Source organism: Ranitomeya imitator, chromosome 1 (genome assembly GCF_032444005.1).
Source record: "Ranitomeya imitator isolate aRanImi1 chromosome 1, aRanImi1.pri, whole genome shotgun sequence".
In the NCBI taxonomy this organism is placed as follows: domain Eukaryota; kingdom Metazoa; phylum Chordata; class Amphibia; order Anura; family Dendrobatidae; genus Ranitomeya; species Ranitomeya imitator.
The window spans coordinates 515,632,034-515,655,364 of NC_091282.1; the positions used below are offsets into that span (position 1 = coordinate 515,632,034).

At 43.0% G+C, this 23,331-nt stretch overlaps 1 protein-coding gene across 1 annotated transcript in view; it reads left to right on the plus strand.

Annotated features, from left to right (window-relative positions):
• GRIN3A (glutamate ionotropic receptor NMDA type subunit 3A) overlaps window positions 1-23,331 on the plus strand; it is a 930,574-nt gene that overhangs the window by 793,349 nt on the left and 113,894 nt on the right. The gene's annotated exons all lie outside the window — the stretch shown is intronic.

Below are 23,331 nucleotides of genomic sequence, written 5' to 3' on the forward strand. Positions count from 1 at the left end.
CATGAGGTCTTTATGAACTCAAATCATGATTCTTGGGATTGAGTTCTGAGACTCCTTGCTTGCGCTCTTGGTGCGGTACCGCGGCCCTGTGATGCAACATGGTTCGCTTCCTTCACACAGGGTGAAGTTAACCCATGTGTGTATTCACATTGTACCGCCATATCGTCCATCTCTACTAGCAGCAGGGTTTTCACCTGCACGGTGGACCTCGGACTGCGAACGCACCTAATACCTTTACATCTTAAACTTGGTGCGTTCCGCCAGTCCTAACACTTTGAGTTTTTAGTGGCTTTGCTATTTAGTTCTGAATCACGTTTGTAGCAGAAAAAAATTATTCTTTGTAATCTGCATGAGCAATGCAGACAGCTGAATTTTACTGCCACTAAATGACAGGGTAAGATATGGCGTGCTGAATCACGTTAGCAACTGACAACATTTTTCTTTTTTACTGTGCAACAGCTCTGCAGACAGCTGAATTTCACCACCACAAAATTATGAGGTGGGATATGGCGGGCTGTATCACGTCTAGCAACAGAGAAAATATTTTTTGTAATCTGCATGAGCTCTGAAAACAGCTGAATTTCAGCAATAATAAATGAGATGGTGCAATATGGCGTTCTTAATCACGTTTGAAACAGAGAAAAATTGTTCTTTGTAATCTGCATGAGCTCTGCAGACAGCTGAATTTAACCTCCACTAAATGACAAGATGAGATTTGTTGTGCTGAATCATGTTATCATCTGCAAAAAAATATATATATTTTTATGTGCAACAGCTCTGCACACAAAACAATTTCACCACCACAAAGTGACACGGTGGGACAAGGCGGGCTGTATCACATTTAGCATTTAGCAATTTTTTTTTTTAATCTACATGAGCACTGCAGAAAGCTGAATTTCACCACCAGAAAATGACAAGTTGGGATATGGCACCGATGCATCACATTTGTAACAGATTATTATTTTTTCTTTATAATCTGCATTAGCTCTGCAGACAGCTGAATTTCTCCACCAATAAATGGCAAGTTGAGATATCGCATGCAAAATCACATTTGCAACTTCTCCAATTTTTTTTTTACTGTGTAAGGCCAGATTCACACGTCAGTGGCTCCTGTACGTGAGGTGACAGTTTCCTCACGTACCGGAGACACTGACTCGCGTAGACACATTAAAATCAATGTGTCTCTGCACATGTCAGCATGTTTTCATGGACCGTGTGTCCGTTTGAAAAACACGGAGACATGTCAGTGTTTGTGGGAACGCACGGATCACACGGACCCATTAAAGTCAATGGGTCCATGTAAAACACGTACCGCACACAGATGCTGTCTGTGTGCAGTCCGTGTGCCGTGCAGGAGACAGCACTACTGTAAGTGCTGTCCCCCCATGTGTGGTGCTGAAGCCGGAATTCATCCCTTCTTCCCAGCAGCGTTCGCTGGAGAGAAGGAATGAATAATTTTTTTTTCTTTCCCCTTAAAAATAAAGTTTGTGTGTCCCCTCCCGCCTCCCATCTCCTGTACGCCCCCCACCCGCTTGCCAGGAAATACTCATCAACACCCAGCTCCAGCGATGTCTCCTCTCAGCAGCTGCAGCCTGTGCTGTGTGAGCGGTCACGTGGTCCCGCTCATTACAGTGAGGAATATGTGCATATTCCTCACTGTAATGAGCGGGACCACGTGACCGCTCACACAGGGCCTGCTGCCGGCGCTGAGAGGAGACATCGCTGGAGCTGGGTGTCGGTGAGTATTTTTCCTGGCAAGTGGGGGGGGCGCACAGGGGATGGGATGCGGGAGGGGACGCACAAACTTTATTTTTAAGGGGAAAGAAAAAAAAGATTATTCATTCCTTCTCTCCAGCGAACGCTGCTGGGAAGAAGGGATGAATACCGGCTTCAGCACCGCACGCAGGGGACAGCGCTTAACTGTAGCGCTGTCTCCTGCACGGTCCGTCTGGTCCTCAGTCAGCACACAGGCGGCACTCGGCTGCCGAACGTGTGCCACACTGATGTGCTACGTAAGCACACGGACACACGGACACGGATAATTCCGGTACCGATTTTTCCGGTACCAGAATTATCTGGATGTGTGGGACAAGCCTAACAGCTCTGCACATATAACAATTTCATTTTTTTTTCTGCATGAGCTCTGTAGACAGCTGAATTTCACTGCCACCAAATGACAATATGAGCTATTGTATGCAGAATCAGGTTAACAACTGCCCAATTTTTTTTTTAATTGTGCAACAGGTCAAATTACAGAACAATTTTGCCAACACTAAATGAGATGGTTGAAGACACAAAAGAGAATAGTAAAACCAAAAACACTCAGTTTGAAAAAATGTTGCAGTAATCCGCAAGTGCTAGTAAAAGATGTAAAAAACAGGGTATTTGGTTGATACGTTTTTTGCAAAAAATGTATACTAAGCTGCTCTACCAATCTTCACGGTATACCCTTATCAGAGCAGTCCTAACTAATGTATGCAATCCCTATCTGATGTATTTAAAAACCTGATCATCTGTATATAACCTGTGTGAACAGGGTTCAGAGAGGAAAAATCCATGTGTGCATACAGGGTAGAACAGCTTTTGTGCAGATAGCCCAAGAGGAGTGGTGGAACTCCCCAGTCTTGTAGACACAAGAGAACAATTATGGAAACAGGAACACATGGGCTACTTGCACAGTGAACAAGTCTGTATGATCATGTTCACACACCACCAAGAAACCTGAAGACACAAAAGAGAATAGTAAAACCAAAAACACTCAGTTTGAAAAAATGTTGCAGTAATCCGCAAGTGCTAGTAAAAGATGTAAAAAACAGGGTATTTGGTTGATACGTTTTTTGCAAAAAATGTATACTAAGCTGCTCTACCAATCTTCACGGTATACCCTTATCAGAGCAGTCCTAACTAATGTATGCAATCCCTATCTGATGTATTTAAAAACCTGATCATCTGTATATAACCTGTGTGAACAGGGTTCAGAGAGGAAAAATCCATGTGTGCATACAGGGTAGAACAGCTTTTGTGCAGATAGCCCAAGAGGAGTGGTGGAACTCCCCAGTCTTGTAGACACAAGAGAACAATTATGGAAACAGGAACACATGGGCTATTTGCACAGTGAACAAGTCTGTATGATCATGTTCACACACCACCAAGAAACCTGAAGACACAAAAGAGAATAGTAAAACCAAAAACACTCAGTTTGAAAAAATGTTGCAGTAATCCGCAAGTGCTAGTAAAAGATGTAAAAAACAGGGTATTTGGTTGATACGTTTTTTGCAAAAAATGTATACTAAGCTGCTCTACCAATCTTCACGGTATACCCTTATCAGAGCAGTCCTAACTAATGTATGCAATCCCTATCTGATGTATTTAAAAACCTGCAAGTAGCCCATGTGTTCCTGTTTCCATAATTGTTCTCTTGTGTCTACAAGACTGGGGAGTTCCACCACTCCTCTTGGGCTATCTGCACAAAAGCTGTTCTACCCTGTATGCACACATGGATTTTTCCTCTCTGAACCCTGTTCACACAGGTTATATACAGATGATCAGGTTTTTAAATACATCAGATAGGGATTGCATACATTAGTTAGGACTGCTCTGATAAGGGTATACCGTGAAGATTGGTAGAGCAGCTTAGTATACATTTTTTGCAAAAAACGTATCAACCAAATACCCTGTTTTTTACATCTTTTACTAGCACTTGCGGATTACTGCAACATTTTTTCAAACTGAGTGTTTTTGGTTTTACTATTCTCTTTTGTGTCTTCAGGTTTCTTGGTGGTGTGTGAACATGATCATACAGACTTGTTCACTGTGCAAGTAGCCCATGTGTTCCTGTTTCCATAATTGTTCTCTTGTGTCTACAAGACTGGGGAGTTCCACCACTCCTCTTGGGCTATCTGCACAAAAGCTGTTCTACCCTGTATGCACACATGGATTTTTCCTCTCTGAACCCTGTTCACACAGGTTATATACAGATGATCAGGTTTTTAAATACATCAGATAGGGATTGCATACATTAGTTAGGACTGCTCTGATAAGGGTATACCGTGAAGATTGGTAGAGCAGCTTAGTATACATTTTTTGCAAAAAACGTATCAACCAAATACCCTGTTTTTTACATCTTTTACTAGCACTTGCGGATTACTGCAACATTTTTTCAAACTGAGTGTTTTTGGTTTTACTATTCTCTTTTGTGTCTTCAGGTTTCTTGGTGGTGTGTGAACATGATCATACAGACTTGTTCACTGTGCAAGTAGCCCATGTGTTCCTGTTTCCATAATTGTTCTCTTGTGTCTACAAGACTGGGGAGTTCCACCACTCCTCTTGGGCTATCTGCACAAAAGCTGTTCTACCCTGTATGCACACATGGATTTTTCCTCTCTGAACCCTGTTCACACAGGTTATATACAGATGATCAGGTTTTTAAATACATCAGATAGGGATTGCATACATTAGTTAGGACTGCTCTGATAAGGGTATACCGTGAAGATTGGTAGAGCAGCTTAGTATACATTTTTTGCAAAAACGTATCAACCAAATACCCTGTTTTTTACATCTTTTACTAGCACTTGCGGATTACTGCAACATTTTTTCAAACTGAGTGTTTTTGGTTTTACTATTCTCTTTTGTGTCTTCAGGTTTCTTGGTGGTGTGTGAACATGATCATACAGACTTGTTCACTGTGCAAGTAGCCCATGTGTTCCTGTTTCCATAATTGTTCTCTTGTGTCTACAAGACTGGGGATTTCCACCACTCCTCTTGGGCTATCTGCACAAAAGCTGTTCTACCCTGTATGCACACATGGATTTTTCCTCTCTGAACCCTGTTCACACAGGTTATATACAGATGATCAGGTTTTTAAATACATCAGATAGGGATTGCATACATTAGTTAGGACTGCTCTGATAAGGGTATACCGTGAAGATTGGTAGAGCAGCTTAGTATACATTTTTTGCAAAAAACGTATCAACCAAATACCCTGTTTTTTACATCTTTTACTAGCACTTGCGGATTACTGCAACATTTTTTCAAACTGAGTGTTTTTGGTTTTACTATTCTCTTTTGTGTCTTCAGGTTTCTTGGTGGTGTGTGAACATGATCATACAGACTTGTTCACTGTGCAAGTAGCCCATGTGTTCCTGTTTCCACTAAATGAGATGGTGGAATATGTCTCGCTGAATCATGTTTCTTACAGACAAAAAAAAATATTTTTTGCAATCTGAATGAGCTCGGTAGACAACTGAATTTCACCGCAACTAAATAACAAGATGAGACATGGTGTGCTGAATCATGTTAGCAACTGCCAAAAATATTTATTGTTACTGTGCAACAGCTCTGCACACAGAGCGATTTCACCATCACAAAATAACAAGGTGGGATATGGTGGGCTGTATCATTTTTAGGAAAATATATATATATATATATATATATATATATATATATATATATATATATATATATATATATATATATATTAATCTGCCTGATCTCTGCTGAAAGAAGAGTTTCACTGCTGCTAAATGACAAAGTGAGAAATGGCATGCTAAATCATGTTTGTAACAGAAACAAATTGTTTTTAATAATCTGCATGAACTCTGCAGAAAGCTGAATTTCATTACCACTAACTGACAAGGTGGGAAATCATGTTAGCAACTGACAACATTTTTCATTTTTACTATGCGACAGCTCTGCAGAAAGCTGAATTTCACCGCCAAAAAGGTGGGATATGGCAGGCTGTATCATGTCTAGCAACAGAAAAAAAAAGTTTTTTGTAATCTGCATGAGCTCTGCAGACAGCAGAGTTTCACCGCCACAAAAGGTCAAGATGAGATATGGCATGCTGAATCATGTTAGCAACTGCCAAAAATATTTTTTTTACTGGCCAACAGCTCAAATCATTGAACAATTTTGCTGAAACTAGATGACAAGGTGGTATATAGCATGTTGAATCACGTTTGTAACATAATTTATCTTTTTTGTAGTATGCATGAGCTCTGCAGACAGCTGAATTTCACCAGCTCAAAATGACAAGATGAGATATGGAGTGCTGCCCCCCCAATTTTTTTTAACTGGTCAGCAGCTCAAATCACAGAACAATATCACTGCTACTAAATGACATGGTGACATATACCTTGCTGCATTACATTTAGCAACTGGAAAACTAAGATTTAGAAAGGTCTACTCGTGCATGGGGCACAATAGAAGCAGTGCACAACACACTTCTATGGAATGTGCCCTGCTGTCTTTGTCTGTGGACCTCAGTAATGGCACAAAAGAATCTGCTGGAAGGTCGATTTTACAGCCACACAGGACACGAGCTATGTAAACTATCTGACTTAGAAACAACTGCCTAGCTAACTAGTTAATATCTATCAGCACCCAGGGCCAGCATCAGGAGCAACCTCTTTGGGCTGTTATATTGACAAAATGGTACTAAAACAAGATGTCCGCTCTTTATATAGAGAAGGACATGTGATTTTAGCAGCCAATAACACAAGCCATTGTGTTGGGACATTGTGGATGTTTCCTGGGTCCTGATCGGCTAGCCGCAATGTGCACACCAAATAAAAAAAAATTCAACAAACACGCTGCTCCTCTGGGCTCTTCCCACCCCATTTACCCATCAAACATATGCCCCACGCTCATCATGCACAAGCAGTATCCTAGTCAAAGTGCTCAAAAAACTTTATGAAGAATAAAGTCTCGAAAGCTTGCAATTTGTTACCATCTTTTCAGTTAGCCATTAAAAGGTATCAACCACTGAGGACTCTCAATTCTAAATATTTTTCCAAAATACTTTAGTGGCAATGCAAATATTTTCCCGCACTTTTTACCAAATGTTACCTGTTGTGAATTCTGTGGCAGAGCTCCTTCCTGTGGTCACAAGTGGTACTTCGGCTGATTCTCTCTGGGAGCTTCCGTTTGTGGAGGAAAGTGGTACTGCGGCTTCTGAGTTTCCTCCCTCAGGTGATCTGGTGAGGTCGTTAGGTGCTTCTCTACTTAACTCCACCTAATGCTTTGATCCATGCTTCCTGTCAATGTTCCAGTGTTGGACTTGTTTTTCCCTGGATCATTCCTGTGGCCTGCTGCTCTGCATAGCTAAGTTCTTCTTTGCTATTTGTTTGCTATTTTTTCTGTCCAGCTTGTCTAATTGTTTTGCTGGAAGCTCTGGGACGCAAAGGGTGTACCTCCGTGCCGTTAGTTCGGTACGGAGGGTCTTTTTGCCCCCTTTGCGTGGTTTTCTTTAGGGTTTTGTGTAGACCGCAAAGTTATCTTTCCTATCCTCGCTCTGTTAAGAAAGTCGGGCCTCACTTTGCTGAATCTATTTCATCCCTACGTTTGTCTTTTCATCTTAACTCACAGTCATTATATGTGGGGGGCTGCCTTTTCCTTTGGGGTATTTCTCTGAGGCAAGGTAGGCTTATTTTCTATCTTCAGGCTAGTTAGTTTCTCAGGCTGTGCCGAGTTGCATAGGCAGAGTTAGGCGCAATCCACGGCTGCCTCTAGTGTTGTTTGGAGAGGATTAGGGATTGCGGTCTGCAGAGTTCCCACGTCTCAGAGCTCGTTCTATTATTTTGGGTTATTGTCAGATCACTGTATGTGCTCTGACCGCTATGTCCATTGTGATACTGAATTGCCTATCACAACAGTTACCGATTTTTTACTGATTTTATAAAAATTTGCTTGCGTTTCCGATCGCGAATCCTAGTGTGCCATATTCGTGCTGAATTTATGTTTGGCGATCGGTTTTCGAACATATTCGCTCATCTCTACTGTTTAGAAATGGGTAAATTCTTTCAATTACTAACATATAGATCTAATAATTAAAACTGTTCTTCTGGAACCACAGCTAGCAGGATAATATTATAAAAGGCTTGTATTCGAAAGCTCAAGTACACCATAATATTAATAATTTAAGATTCTATTTTGATCCCAGGATATCCATAAATCACTGCAACATACTGGATACTCCTCAGCTTCTGGTCATGACATATGCCTTTTCAACTATAACAACAGTATCTAGAAGTCTTGTTGGCTTAAATGCTGGAGATGTTTAATTATTCTTTTTTAATAGGCACCCTTCATATTTCTAATTACTGTTATCCTTTTAATGAATATATCATCTTTATTGCTTTTTAATCACTTAAAGCAGATACAAACATTGTTTTTTCTAATCTGTTTCTTACTTACAGATTGCAGCTTTATACTATATTTTAAGTACAAGACTTTGGTGGTACCAATCTTGCATTCAGTCATGGGCATTATTATTAAAATTAGAGATGGGTGAACCTGAACTGTAAACTTCAGGGTCCATACCGAATACATAGGGTTTGGGGACGGACCCCGAAACATGGACTTCTCACCACTTACCATCTTTGTGGAGTCTTCAATGTCTTGGAGAACTGCACAAATGTCAGACATCCATGCCAACTCTGCGGTTATGTGCCGAGGATGACCAGACTACCGATAGGCGTGTTGGAGCTGGCATTCCATTTCTGGCCTCTGCTGCTCACAAAGTCTTGCACGCATGTGCAGTGTGGACTACCAGCACATTGCGTCATCGTACACCAGTAGGTGAGCTGGCAGTTGCATGCGCTGCTGCAGCATTTCTTCATTTCTGCCACAGTGTCAGAAGCTGTAGATGACTTGGAGAAATGGGTGCTGATGCAGGTCCTCTGGCAAATCTCTGGCAAATATGGGTAGGTTTTCAGAAACCACTGAACTCCCAAGTTGAGCATGTGAGCCAAGCATGGTATGTGTGTGAGCTTGCCAAGCTACATAGCCTCCACCAGGTAATGCCCATAATCACACATAACCATGTTTGCTTGTGGGTTCAGTGGCAAGAGCCACAGATCTGTCTGGTCTGCTATTCCCTTCAATACCTCTACCACAGTGTGTAGTTTGTCTCCCAGACAAATTAGCTTCAGCAGAGTCTGTTGCCACTTTGCTGAGGCAGTGATGCAGAGCTTACATCTTCTTACTGATGTGGAAGGCATGCTCTGATGTTGCACAACAGAGATGGAGGATGAGGAAGAGCAGAAGGGTGCACAGCAACTTGTGTAGGAGGTGGAGGAGACACTGAAAGTGGTAGAGTCAGCAATCCTCAATGTCATGAGCACATGTGCTATGCCAGGGTGGGACTCGGCCCCACAATGTCCACCTGGTGTTCCATCAGGTAAATGTAGTGTCCCTGGGAAAGCATTTTTCCACATGTTGGTTGTTAAGTGGACAATCCCAGTAATCGCGTTGGTAAAAGCAAAGCAAGGGTGATGTTCCAGGACATGTGCTGGTACAAGGCGGGGACACCACACTGGGAAAAATTGAAGTGACTGGGAACCAAGTATCGAGAGACTAAATTTGTACATCTGTAGCAGGCCAATTTTTCTTTTTTTAATTCAAACTAAAAAAATTTCCACACAAACCATGTTCTACAGTATATATGAAAATATTAAATTTTTGAACAATCAAATTTGTACATATGTAGCAGGTCAATTTTGCTTTTTTTTGTTTCAAGCCAACAAAATTTCACACAAACCAGGTTCCACAGTATGTATGACTATAATCAATTTGTGAACAAACAAATGTGTACACCTGTAGCAGGCCAATTTTCTCTTTATTTCAAACCAACAAAAGTAGCAACCAAAAGTTTTACAATTTTTTAAAAAGTGTGATTACTTCTGTCTGGTTGTTGTGATGACCATTTGATTTAGGAAATGGGAAGCAAATGGTTGTCAGCTATAGGGATGAAAATTGTGTGTGACATTGTGTTATCCCTTTATGTGTTAGCTTTCAGCATTTGCTAGGCCAAATGTTTTGCATAATTTGTCATAGGTAGTGAAATTTTGCCTAAAATTTTATTTTTTTTGTTTGTTTGTGCATTTTGGTTAAAACATGGCACAGACAAATCCAAATATATCACCAGATTTCAGGATGCTTATTATTCTGAGAGTGAAGTCAGGCAAAAGCCAAAATGAAGGTAGCTCTGGAATTCAACTACTTTCAGAGTTAAGGAACAGCTGACAAACCTAGAAGTGGACGGCCATTGAAAACTTTCGTAATAATGTGATCAATTTTGAAGGAGAAGTCAGTATCTGACGTCCATAAATGTGCTGTTCAGATTTTGTACAAAATGAACAAAGAATATGGGGTCAAAGTGAGTCGTCAAACTGTGGTGTGATGGCTAACAGCAGTAGAGTTGAATTCTAAAGTTCCAGTCAAGAAGCCTTTCATCTCTGCAAAAAAGAACTAAAGGTCCGACTTGAGTTTGCCAATGAACACAGCCAATGGAAAGAGACAGCTTGGTCAAATGCATTGTGTTCTGATGAATCCAAGTTCAATCTGTTTGGTAGTGATGGCAAGCACTATATACCTCCCAAATGGAAAATGTAATGATGTAAGGTACCAAATATTTACAGTGAAACATGTTGGTGACATTATCATGGTTTTGAGCTGCTTTTCTGCATCTGCCATTGGCCATCTGCATAGAAATGATGGAAATATGAATGCTGCCATGTACAAGGATACACTGGAGAATGTAATGCTGCCACATGGTAAAACCAAAAGTAGACAAGGGCTGGAAATTCCAGCAAGACAATTATCCTAAGCACACATATTTATTTAATCAAAAATTGGTTAGCAAAGGAAAATGTTTGCCTATTGCAATGGCCAATCCAATCACCTGATTTAAGCCTATATAGGAGAATTTGGGATGAGTTAGAGCGACAGTTGGGGCCCGTACCCATAGCAATAAAGATGAATTGTTTGCAGATTTGCAAATGGAATAGAGCAAGATCCCTTAGGATGCCTTGAATACCCTAGTGGCGTCAATGCCGATTGGTGTCGTGCAATAATTAAAGCAAGAGGTTATGCTACAAAATACTAAGTTGTGGCATTGTAAACAGTGCCATAACTTAGTGTTTGTGTTATGATCAACACATAGTATATGCAAAATTTTTGGCAGTCAGTTTTCTTTAATTAAATGACCATACCTATATTCTAAGGCACTTTAGTTAAAATCTTGCATGATGACAACTTCATGCACTTTTAATTCATCACCATGAAAATGGCATCAAGACAACCATACAGAAGTAATCACACTTTTTTTAAAAAAATGCTAAACCTTTGGTCTCCACTTTATGACAATAGTCAATTTTTGAACAAACAAATTTGCACACCTGTAGCAGACCAAATTTTCTTTTTATTTCAAAACAACGACGTTTCACACAAAGCAGGTTCTACAATATGTGACAATAGTCAATTTTGAACAACCAAATTTGTACAGCTGTAGCAAGGCAATTTTTTTTTACTTCAAATCAACTAAATTTCACACCATGCACATGAACCTGTATGAATGACAATAGTAAATTTTTAAAACAAAAATATTTGATGAATTATACCAGGCCAAACATTTTTTAACCATTTTAAAACCACTGTAATTGTAATTTCACATAAAACATGTTAAAATGTATGGATGACTGAATCAAGAAAACATTTTTGAACATTTTCTTTGAGTTTTATATATCTCTGCAATGAATCACGTTAAATTGTATGGATGATTAATTAAGTCCATAAAAAAATTTGAATAATTTTTTCAGCTTTATATACCACCTTGATGTAACACTGCGTTAGGACTAGCGGAACGCACCGAGTAAATAGAGATGTTTTTATTGATATTGGTGCGTTCGCAGCCCGAGGTCCACCGTGCAGGAGTACCTGCTGCTAGCAAACGGCGGTAGTATATGGCGGTATAGACTAACTCAGTGAATTCACCGAGTAGTCGTGAAAGAGAAGCACTGTGCCCTGTTAGACTCCACAGAGGCACAGGCTAACTGCCCAAACAGAGAGCAGTCAGTGGTCATGCATGTACACAAAACTCCTCGCCGGAGGAGCCAGCATTCTAGGGGCTTATTTCAGCGGGGTCCCTGAATACATTCAAACACAAACTCCTCGCCGGAGGGGCCAGCATTCTAGGGGCTTATTTCAGCCGGGTCACTGAGCACACTCTCACATGACCACACTGGCGCAAAGCACATAACAAAAGACAATACTAGCGCATGGCCATGCGGCCATGCAAGCCTTAAATAGTTGCAGCACTTTTAGGACCTTCAAAGAAGGACCAATGGAGTTGCTGCAGTACCTGAGCATGTGACCCCAGATCTCTACTGAGAGATCTTGCCCTGGGCATGCTCAGAGTGCAAAGCAGGACTTAGTCCCAGCACCTACAAGGACCTTCCAAGAAGGACCAATGACCTTAGCTGCAGTATCTGATCATGTGACCCTCGATCTCCACTGAGATCTTACTCTGGGCATGCTCAGAACGTGAAAAGCAGGACTTAGTCCCAGAAACATCTGCTTGCCGCTGCCCAGCACTGACTTCAATGGCAGAAGCAGGAAATACAGCAGTAACTCTTAGCACAGAGTCAGACTCAGCGAGACACTGGGATCGACATCTCTGCTGAGCAGGCTCCACTGTGGCAGGAGAAGAATGGGAGACCACAGCGGAGATGGCCCGAGATTCCCCCTGTGCAGAGGCAGCAACTCGACCCCTAACACACTGGACAGTGCGTTAAAGTTTAAGGATGATTAATTCAATCCAAATGGTATTATGGAGTTTTATATACTACCGTTATGTAACACTAACCACATTAAACACTATGGATGACTAATTCATGTTAGAAAAAATTGTGAACCTTTTTATTTTAGTTTTATATCCACCATAATAAAATACTAAGGTGTTAGGAGTCGAGTTTCCTCTGCTGCACAGGGGGAATCTTGATCCGTCTCCGCTGCGGTCTCCCATTCTCCTCCAGCCGCAGTGGAGTCTGCTCAGCAGGGACGTCGCTCCCAGTGTCTTGCTCGCTCTCACTCTGTACAGAGAATTACTGCTGCTTCTTCAGCTCCTGCCATTAAAGTCAGTGCTGGTCAGCGGCGAGCGGACTTCCCTGGGAGTAAGTCCTTGTTTGCGCACACTGAGCATGCCCAGAGCAAGATCTCCCGTTGGAGATCAAGGGTCATGTGCTCAGGCTCTGCAGCGCATTCCATTGGTCCTCTTGGCAGGCCCTGGAAGGGCAAAGTTTCTGTGGCCACTTCCTGTCCTGCAATTATATAAACTGCGCATGACCGCACGGCCATGCGCTAGTGTACAATTGAATACGTGTGTTTGTTGTGAGTGCAAGTCGTTCATTAAATACCCCTACCCTATTGTATGACTGTTCGCGTATGGAGTATGGCTGCTATCTAGCGCCCGACAAATCACTCAACGTGTCACACACGTATCAGCGTCTATTGCTGTGACCGCCAGTGCGGCGCCACGCGCCAGTAGTGCGCTTCCTGACCCACGTCTGGGTGCTTAGTGGTGCCTGCCAGCATAGCACAGTTCGCACTTCGGTGCTCTAATTATAAGAGTTGCCTAACACCCTGTTGCGGTGTTGTGTCAGCAAGTGGTCTAATCGGACTTCAATCCTAGTTGGGGTTAAGTTCGCTTACTGCTTGCTCGCCTTCTATGTGCGGTACCACGAACCTGTGACGCAACAGGATCGCTTCCTTCACGTTGGGTGAAGTTTAACCCACGCGTGTATACTTATGAGTACCGCCATATAGTCCGTCATTACTCAGCAGCAGGTTCCATCTCTGCATGGTGGACCACGGGCTACGAACGCACCGTACACTATCAGTCTTATTATTTGGTGCGTTCCGCTAGCCCTAACATTACACTAGCGCCAGGGTCTGGCTAGTGATGACGGACAAACAGCAATCCCTGCGGTATATACAGCAGCTGGAGGGTAGGTTGGCGGCTCTCGAGAGCGCAACCTCAGTTGTGGATGTTACCGCAGTTGCTGTACAGGCTGCCAGCGTGGCTGCAGCAACTTAGTCCATTGCCACCCCTGTTCCGACATTTTCTCACCTCCCGCTGCCAGAAAAATTTTCTGGTAATAGCAAATTTTGTAGGGGATTCGTGAGTCAGTGCTCTATTCATCTCGAGCTTCTGGCTGCACGTTTCCCCACAGAGCGGGCTAAGGTGGGATTTATTGTGTCTCTATTGTCGGACAGGGCGTTGGAATGGGCTACGCCGCTGTGGGAGCGTGGCGATCATGTGGTGCAGAGTGCTCCTCTGTTTTTGAGCACTTTAAAACAGGTCTTTTTAGGACCTCAAGTCACTCATGACACTGCGCTCCAACTGCTGGCATTAACTCAGGGTGAGTCCTTGGTCAGTCATTTTGCCGTCCAATTCCGCACTTTAGCATCTGAGCTGGAATGGTCGGATAAAGCTCTTATCCCCATATTTTGGAGGGGCTTGACTGACCATGTAAAGGACGCTCTGGCCACTAGGGAGATTCCTGCCACACTGGAGAAGTTAATAACAGTCTCCACTCGAATTGACCTCCGTTTTAACGAGCGGAGGTTAGAGCGAGCCCAGTGTAGGCAGAGGTTTCGGCTGGCTCCTACTTTCGCCAAACCTCTGGAATCTCCGGTCCTGGTTCCTGAGTCACATGAGGCCAGGGAAGTGTCACAAGCGGGACCTAAGTCCCGGACCGCTTGTGCACTCAGGGTCTGTCATGTTTGCCAGCAGTCTGGACATTTAGCCACCAGATGTCCTCAGCGGTCGAGGAAACGTCAGCGTCTAGTGGTCGTAGGTGGAGGTACACTAGACACGGCGACGTTTGCCTCTAAATTGTCCTTTAAGGGGACAATTACTATAGGCTCGTTCTCCCACTCGGTAGAGCTCTGCGTGGATTCTGGGGCGGAGGGCAATTTTATGTCTTCTGCCTTCGCCCAACGCCACGCAATACCTCTGGTTATGCTAGCTCAACCTGTAACGGTACAAGTGGTGAATGGGTCGACTCTGCCCTCACAGATAACTCACCAGACCATCCCTTTTACTCTGTCCATGTCGCCATCTCATCAGGAGATTATTTCTCTGCTCGTCATTCCAGAGGGAATTGATGAAGTCCTGTTGGGAATACCTTGGCTACGGTACCACTCTCCTCATATCGAGTGGTCCTCAGGCAGAATTCTGGGATGTGGTGAATCTTGTGGGGGTAGGTGTCAGAGGGAGTGCGTTCAGGTAGCTACAACTGAGGTACCCGCAGATCTTTCCTCTCTCCCCAAGCAGTATTGGTCGTATGCAGACGTATTCTCCAAAAAGGCGGCGGAGACCCTTCTGCCCCATCGCCCCTATGACTGTACTATTGACCTCTTGCCTGGTGCTGAGCCTCCCCGGGGTCGAGTCTATCCGCTATCTCTCCCGGAGACGGAGGCAATGTCACAGTACATCCAGGAAAATCTGGCAAGAGGGTTCATCAGGAAGTCAGTGTCACCTGCTGGGGCAGGGTTCTTCTTCGTGCAGAAGAAGAGTGGGGAATTGCGTCCATGCATAGACTACAGGGGTCTTAACGCCATCACCGTTAAGAATAAATACCCTTTGCCTTTGATATCTGAACTGTTCGATAGGCTTCGGGGAGCAAGGGTATTTACTAAATTAGATCTGCGGGGTGCTTACAACCTAATTCGCATCCGTGAGGGAGACGAATGGAAGACGGCTTTTAACACCAGGGATGGACACTATGAAAATCTGGTGATGCCCTTTGGGCTCTGTAATGCCCCAGCCGTTTTCCAAGACTTTGTGAATGATATCTTCCGGGATATGCTTTCCACCTCGGTCGTAGTCTATCTGGATGATATTCTCATCTACTCTCCAGATATTGACTCCCACCGGAGAGATGTTTGCAAAGTCTTCGACCTCCTACGGGCAAACTCCCTCTATGCCAAGTTGGAGAAGTATATGTTTGAGCAGGAGTCCTTACCTTTCCTAGGCTACATCATCTCAGCCCAGGGATTGGCTATGGATCCTGCCAAGCTACAGGCTGTGATGGACTGGCAGGAACCCCATTCTCTTAAAGCGGTGCAGTGCTTTATGGGGTTCATCAATTATTATCGCCAGTTCATCCCGCATTTCTCAACTTTGGTAGCTCCCTTGGTTGCCCTCACCAAGAAGGGGGCGAATCCCAAATTGTGGTCTGAGGAGGTCTCCAAGGCTTTTATCTCTATAAAGTCACACTTCGCTAGCGCTCCCATTCTTCATCGCCCTGATGTTGATAAGCCATTTATCATGGAGGTGGATGCCTCTTCTGTTGGTGCTGGAGCAGTCCTCTTCCAAAAGGATGCTCAAGGTCGGAAGCATCCTTGCTTCTTTTTCTCCAAGACCTTCGCACCAGAAGAGAGGAATTATTCCATCGGGGACAGGGAGTTGCTAGCCATGAAGTTGGCTTTCTCGGAGTGGAGACATCTCTTGGAGGGAGCACGTTTTCCCTTCCAAGTCTTCACAGATCACAAAAATTTGGTGTATCTGCAGACAGCTCAGCGGTTGAATTCTCGCCAGGCCAGATGGTCCTTGTTCTTCTCCCGGTTTCATTTCACCCTCCATTTCCTTTCTGGGGAGAAGAACATTCGGGCCGACGCTCTCTCTCGCTCCGTTGTGTCATCTGCGGAGGAGGAGCCTCGGCTTATTGTCCCCACCAAGAGTTTGAGAACCGTGGCCCCGGTTTCACTGGAGTCTGTGCCCCCGGGCAAGACTTTTGTTCCATCTAGTTTGCGACCGGAGGTTCCCTCTTGGGCGCACTCGTCCAGGGTGGGTGGACATTTTGGTACTAAAAGGACATCATAGTTACTGGCGAGGACATACTGGTGGCCGCATATGGCTCGTGATGTCGCGGAGTACATTCGGGCGTGTGTCTCTTGCGCCAGGAACAAGACTCCTCGGCAACGGCCAGCTGGGTTGCTTTATCCTCTGCCCGTGGCTGACAGGCCCTGGGAGATGGTCGGGATGGACTTTGTGGTTGGCTTACCCAAGTCTCGTAATTGCACCATTATCTGGGTGATCACCGATCATTTTTCCAAAATGGTGCATTTGGTGCCTCTTCCACGGCTACCATCTGCACGGGCGTTGGCTGTCTTGTTTATCAAGCATATCTTTCGCCTACACGGTATGCCAGACAAAATTGTTAGTGACCGGGGTCCCCAGTTTGCGTTTCGATTCTGGAGGGAGCTATGTCGTCTACTCAGTATTGAGTTAAATCTCTCTTCGGCATATCATCCTGAGACGAATGGGTTGGTAGAAAGGGCCAACCAGACCTTGGTCACATATCTGCGACATTTTGTTTCTGCCAGACAGGATGACTGGGCATCCTTGCTACCGTGGGCAGAGTTTGCACTTAACAATGCCGTAGCCGACTCTACTGGTCAGACTCCATTCCTCTTAAATTACAGCCAGCATCCGCGTGTTCCTGTGCCCATGCCTGTGTCTTCCGCTGATCCCAGGGTGGCAGACTGGGCTGTGGAGGCACGGGACATTTGGGATCGCACGCAGGATGCCATTCGGGCCTCCAAGGAGAGAATGAGGTCCTCCGCCGATGTTCATCGGCGCCCCGCTCCGACTTTTGCCCCTGGCGACTTGGTGTGGCTCTCCGCCCGTAACATCAGGCTGCGAGTTGAGTCCACTAAGTTTGCTCCTCGCTACTTGGGTCCCTTCAAGGTTCTCGAACAGGTTAATCCTGTGGTCTACCGCCTGGCTCTTCCTCCACGCTTGGGTATCACCGACACCTTTCATGTGTCCCTCTTGAAACCCGTATACATGTCCCGGTTTTCCGAGTCATCTGCCGGGACATCGGGTTCGTCTACGGACGATTGCGAGGTGAACGCTATTTTGGGGTGCAAGGTGGTACGCGGCAAAAAGTTTTATTTGGTGGATTGGAAGGGTTATGGTCCAGAGGACAGGTCTTGGGAGCCTGCTGAAAACATTCGGGCCCCACAGCTCATTGCTGCCTTCGAGCGTAGCGAGGCCAAAGGAGGGGGGGGCCCTAGGAGGGGGGGTAATGTTAGGAGTCGAGTTTCCTCTGCTGCACAGGGGGAATCTCGATCCGTCTCCGCTGCGGTCTCCCATTCTCCTCCAGCCGCAGTGGAGTCTGCTCAGCAGGGACGTCGCTCCCAGTGTCTTGCTCGCTCTCACTCTGTACAGAGAGTTACTGCTGCTTCTTCAGCTCCTGCCATTAAAGTCAGTACTGGTCAGCGGCGAGCGGACTTCCCTGGGAGTAAGTCCTTGTTTGCGCACACTGAGCATGCCCAGAGCAAGATCTCCCGTTGGAGATCGAGGGTCATGTGCTCAGGCTCTGCAGCGCATTCCATTGGTCCTCTTGGCAGGCCCTGGAAGGGCAAAGTTTCTGTGGCCACTTCCTGTCCTGCAATTATATAAACTGCGCATGACCGCACGGCCATGCGCTAGTGTACAATTGAATACGTGTGTTTGTTGTGAGTGCAAGTCGTTCATTAAATACCCCTACCCTATTGTATGACTGTTCGCGTATGGAGTATGGCTGCTATCTAGCGCCCGAGAAATCACTCACACACGTATCAGCGTCTATTGCTGTGACCGCCAGTGCAGCGCCACGCGCCAGTAGTGCGCTTCCTGACCCACGTCTGGGTGCTTAGTGGTGCCTGCCAGCACGGCACAGTTCGCACTTCGGTGCTCTAATTATAAGAGTTGCCTAACACCCTGTTGCGGTGTTGTGTCAGCAAGTGGTCTAATCGGACTTCAATCCTAGTTGGGGTTAAGTTCGCTGACTGCTTGCTCGCCTTCTATGTGCGGTACCGCGATCCTGTGACGCAACAGGATCGCTTCCTTCACGTTGGGTGAAGTTTAACCCACGCGAGTATACTTATGAGTACCGCCATATAGTCCGTCATTACTCAGCAGCAGGTTCCATCTCTGCACGGTGGACCCCGGGCTACGAACGCACCGTACACTATCAGTCTTATTATTTGGTGCGTTCCGCTAGCCCTAACATAAGGTGTGCATTTAATTCAATTGATTGAATCCAGAAAAAAATGTTGAACTTTTTTTGGAGTTTTTATATCCCACTTAATGTAACACTAAGCTGTGCGCTAAAGTTTATGGATGACTAGTTCAATCCAGAAAAAAAAATTTAATAGTTTTTGGAGTTTTACATACTACTAAAATGTAACAATAAGCAGGTTAAACTATATGAATGACAATATATAATTTTTCACCCCAATAAAAAAGAATGTAGTCACGTGCAGCAGCTATATATTTAGCAATGGACTGCAAAGCCCCACGCTCTGCCGCTCTTCTTGCTCCTGCAACTGCCCCTAGGCTAAATGGAAAATGTATCTAATACAAACAGCAAAGCGCAGGATTATCTCTTAGGAGGACTGTTAGAATGATGCTTTAACATCAGCACCAGTATCAACGCTAGAGGACTCAGATTAGTTAAACTGTGCACACAGAGGCCTGGATAATTGTTCTCTAACTCCAATCATACCTGTCCCTGAGGTATGCAATAGCGCCAATGTGCTGAGGATGACAGTGCAGGTTGTTTTATAATCTGCAATGAGGCGATGCATACAGCTAATCACAGTAATCGCACTATCAATTGCATTACAGTGACTGACAGACAATCTCTGAATGCTTATTTGCTGTGTAACAGGCGCCAAACATGTGGGGCAGGTATTCGAGCTTCAAATCCGAGCACCAGCCAATGCTCGTCAAGTGCCGAGCACATCTGAGCACCCGGATACTTGAGTGATATCCGAGTATCACTGAGCACATTCACTCATCTCTAATGAGGATTGTGTGAGAGAGGAGCAGAGAAGGAGGTCTTATGAGGACTATAGATGACGTCTGGGAAGGTATCAGGGGATTAGTTTGGAAATATAAGGAGCAGACACATCATGGATGAATTCAAAGATAATCAATAGAGATATACATAGGAGTAGTCAGATATATTCTTTACAGCAGCCACATAAGTAGGAAGATAGGAAACAATTTTCTGGAGATGTACATTGACTTTTCTGGGAGAGTGTCCTAGCCATTTTCTCAGATATATGTAGTAGTCATTGTGTAAGAAGAGTAGGAGGTGAACTGTGAACATCACCTATTGTGAAGAGTGTGATCCTATTTTATCTATATGCAGTTGATATCTTTCATTGTAATGCTCAAAGACAGCTTATCAGATGATCAATGAGAAGTCATTTTTACATAATATTTATTAATAATTATGCATTGCTTATATAGCGCTATCTTATTCCGCAGCGCTTTATAGATATTATCATCACGGTCCCCATTGGGGCTCACAATCTAAATTCCCTATGATATGTCTTTTAAGTGTGGGAGCAAACTGGAGGAAACCCACACAAACATGGGGAGAAGACACAAACTCCTTACGAGGTTGTCCTTGATGGAATTTGAACCCATGACCCCAGCGCTTCAAGACTGCAATGCTAACCACTGAGCCACTGAGTCCTAATATGAAGTATATTTGTAAAGAAGATAGTAACATGAAAATTAAAAAAAAAATCATTTTGTAAAATATTTTTAACCAAAAAATTCATTTAAACAAGTGTTCATTTTCTGTTGACACATCCCTTTAATCATATAATGCAAATGGACTTACTTCCATGCTGCAAGAAGTAATTAGAACACATAATCAAATTAATGGAAGGATCACAGTTTCAAGTCTCAAAAGTAATAATGGAAACACCATAAGAAGAAAGAAAATTAAATGCCCAAAATTGCTGTTTTATTTGTCGCAGTATTTCTTGTAAAGCATGCAATAATAGGATACTGTATCTACCCAAGAATGATATCAATAAAACCAAAAGCCAACAATAAAAATCAGCCCTTACAGCTTTATTTCCTAAAATACAAAAAATTTATTAGTCTTAAAAAAATTGCAAAAAACAATTTTTTTCTAAGCTACTAATTTTGTTAACCAGTAAAAGGATGTTAATGGTCATGTGCATTGTTGGTCAAATAACATCCACATGAATGCCAGGATTTAAGGATTTTCAGCAGAACATTGCCTTGAGCATCATATTACGTCTGCTAGCTAACATTATTTACATAATGATGTAAAGAAAATATGATTTATCAGACCAGTCCAACTTTTCCATTTCTTCTTTCTCCATATTTAATGCTCCCATGATTATTTTAGGTGCTTTATATGGAGGAAAGGGGTCAACATGGGCATTATTACCAATCTACAGCTAACAAGCTAGCCCATATTTATGATACACCTTTTTATCTTAGAAAAATTGGAGGAGAATTGAGTATTTAGGGTTAAAAAGATACTTTATTACAAACTAATCAAGTGACATAAATATAATACAAAAAGTAAAAGAGAAAAGGATGATGTGCAAGATCACCAGCGCCACCTACCCCCCAGTGATACACAGAACATCTGAAGTATATAAGGCATGCTCTAAGTAAGGTGCATATATATCATGACCAAGTGGTCTGTACCTACAAATACATATCAAGAGCAGCGCTTACCAGCAAAAAATCAATGGGGTAGATGTCACTAAATTGCATCCAAGAGCGCCCCAACGTACGTTTCGCCTGTTGGTATTTAACTTTATCAAGGGGATAAAGCTAAATACCAACAGGCGAAACGTGCGTTGGGGCGCTCTTGGATGCAATTTGGTGCCATCTACCCCATTGATTATTACTGAGGTGCGGAGAGGTATAAAGATTTTACATAAAGATTTCCTTTTAATAATGTATTATTTAGCATATCTATATAGAATGCAGTATAGCTGTCACAACTGGGCCCTGATGCCTGGAAATGGGAGCTTAAAGGTTCCTCGGCCACACAAGAAGATAGCAATATTATAAACGATAAAAGTGGGGGGGGCTATCATTTTAATCTACTATCTAACAACAAGTGAGGTGAGCAATCGGGTCACAGAAATGATTGTTTTGTCAGACTACATTGTAACACTGTATTAAAGAAGCATTCAGAAAGCCCTCAGAAACCTTCTGCTGCCGATGGTGAGTGGGTTTAAATGACACCTACTGTAATATATTGAGAACAAAAGCAATTTTCATGAATAATAGTTTGGGTGAAAACTCTACTATAATTTCCTTACAATTTATACAGTAGATGAAAATAACTATAATTTGCCTTAAAATGTGCTAAATTTCTATTTATTCTTTACTTAGGACCTTTTTTGTGATTCAGAAATACAACTTACCATGCATTAAAAGAATTTACCATAAACATTTAGAATAATAATGACCAGGTTTTAAGCAGTGACGTGCAACAAAAGTGTGCATGAAATAACATGTTGTTAAATTGTAGTGCTTTTCCATATTCAGATGCCAAAAAAGCAGACTTACGGTAATAGGAAAAATGAATTTGTTACTGATAAATAAGTATTTACAGGTTCAGCAAACATCTTAAGAACCAAATTGTGTACTGCACCAATAAGCGGGCAGCGCTTAAAAAAAAAAACTGTAATACATACAGTATAAAAAAAGTTTTGGAGACATGATTTATGGAACTTAATGTGCAAATTAATAAGAGAACTCCTCAATGTACTAATTGGCTGTGTTAGAGTACAATACCTAGAATTTATGTAATGTGTAAATTTTCCATTGGTCGATCATTTTTCTGAGGTTAAAGCCACAACTTATTTGAACTTCCATCAGTCTGTTGAGAGTTGCTAATTGTTATTTTATTTAACCATATACTTCTGATGGTTTATCCCTACCGTTTTATCTTGATCCTGACCCAGCTTCCTCTAACATTGATCATATCCTGTTTGACTATGTTTTAACTGACTTCCTCTTACCTGTACATAGCAGCCATTACACTGACTTTTGACTTTCAAAACATTTTTTGACACTAAAGTTATTGACCAGACTACTTTTACCACTCTTGCCTCACTCTAGCTTCCCTGGCCAGGAGCTACTCTGTGAGCGCAACCCAAGTGACACTGAAATAAGTCAAGATACCTGCATAGGTTTTAAGCTATGACGGTCGGGTAGACTCTGGGACATGCTAAGCGGATTGACTTGCACCAAGTCTGTCCAAATCAGCCTGATGTTCTCAGGCAAATCTTAACACCCACATCCAGTTTTGCTACACTTCTTTATCTTTTACATACAAGTTTAGACAACGTAATTATATGTATATATATATATATATATTTATATTTAATTTTTTTGTCTTCATTTTCCATTATTTTTCTTTTTCTACAGAGAAGTGTCTCAGTTTTATTAAGTGTTTGACTCCATGACTCCACTTCATTACTATGACTTTTTTTTAAATACTCATGGTCTTATAAAAATGCTTTTTACCTTATTGCTTCAATATGATTTAAATAGTGTTAACCCTACAGTCCATATTGCATATTTATAGCTGTGCTCCAAAAGCACATTGTAACTTTAGTGATTGCTATCTGCGAAGGATGAAACAAGTGTTATAAAGAAGAACTGTAACTAACTTTTGCATGAAAACGATAGAGATGTTACTA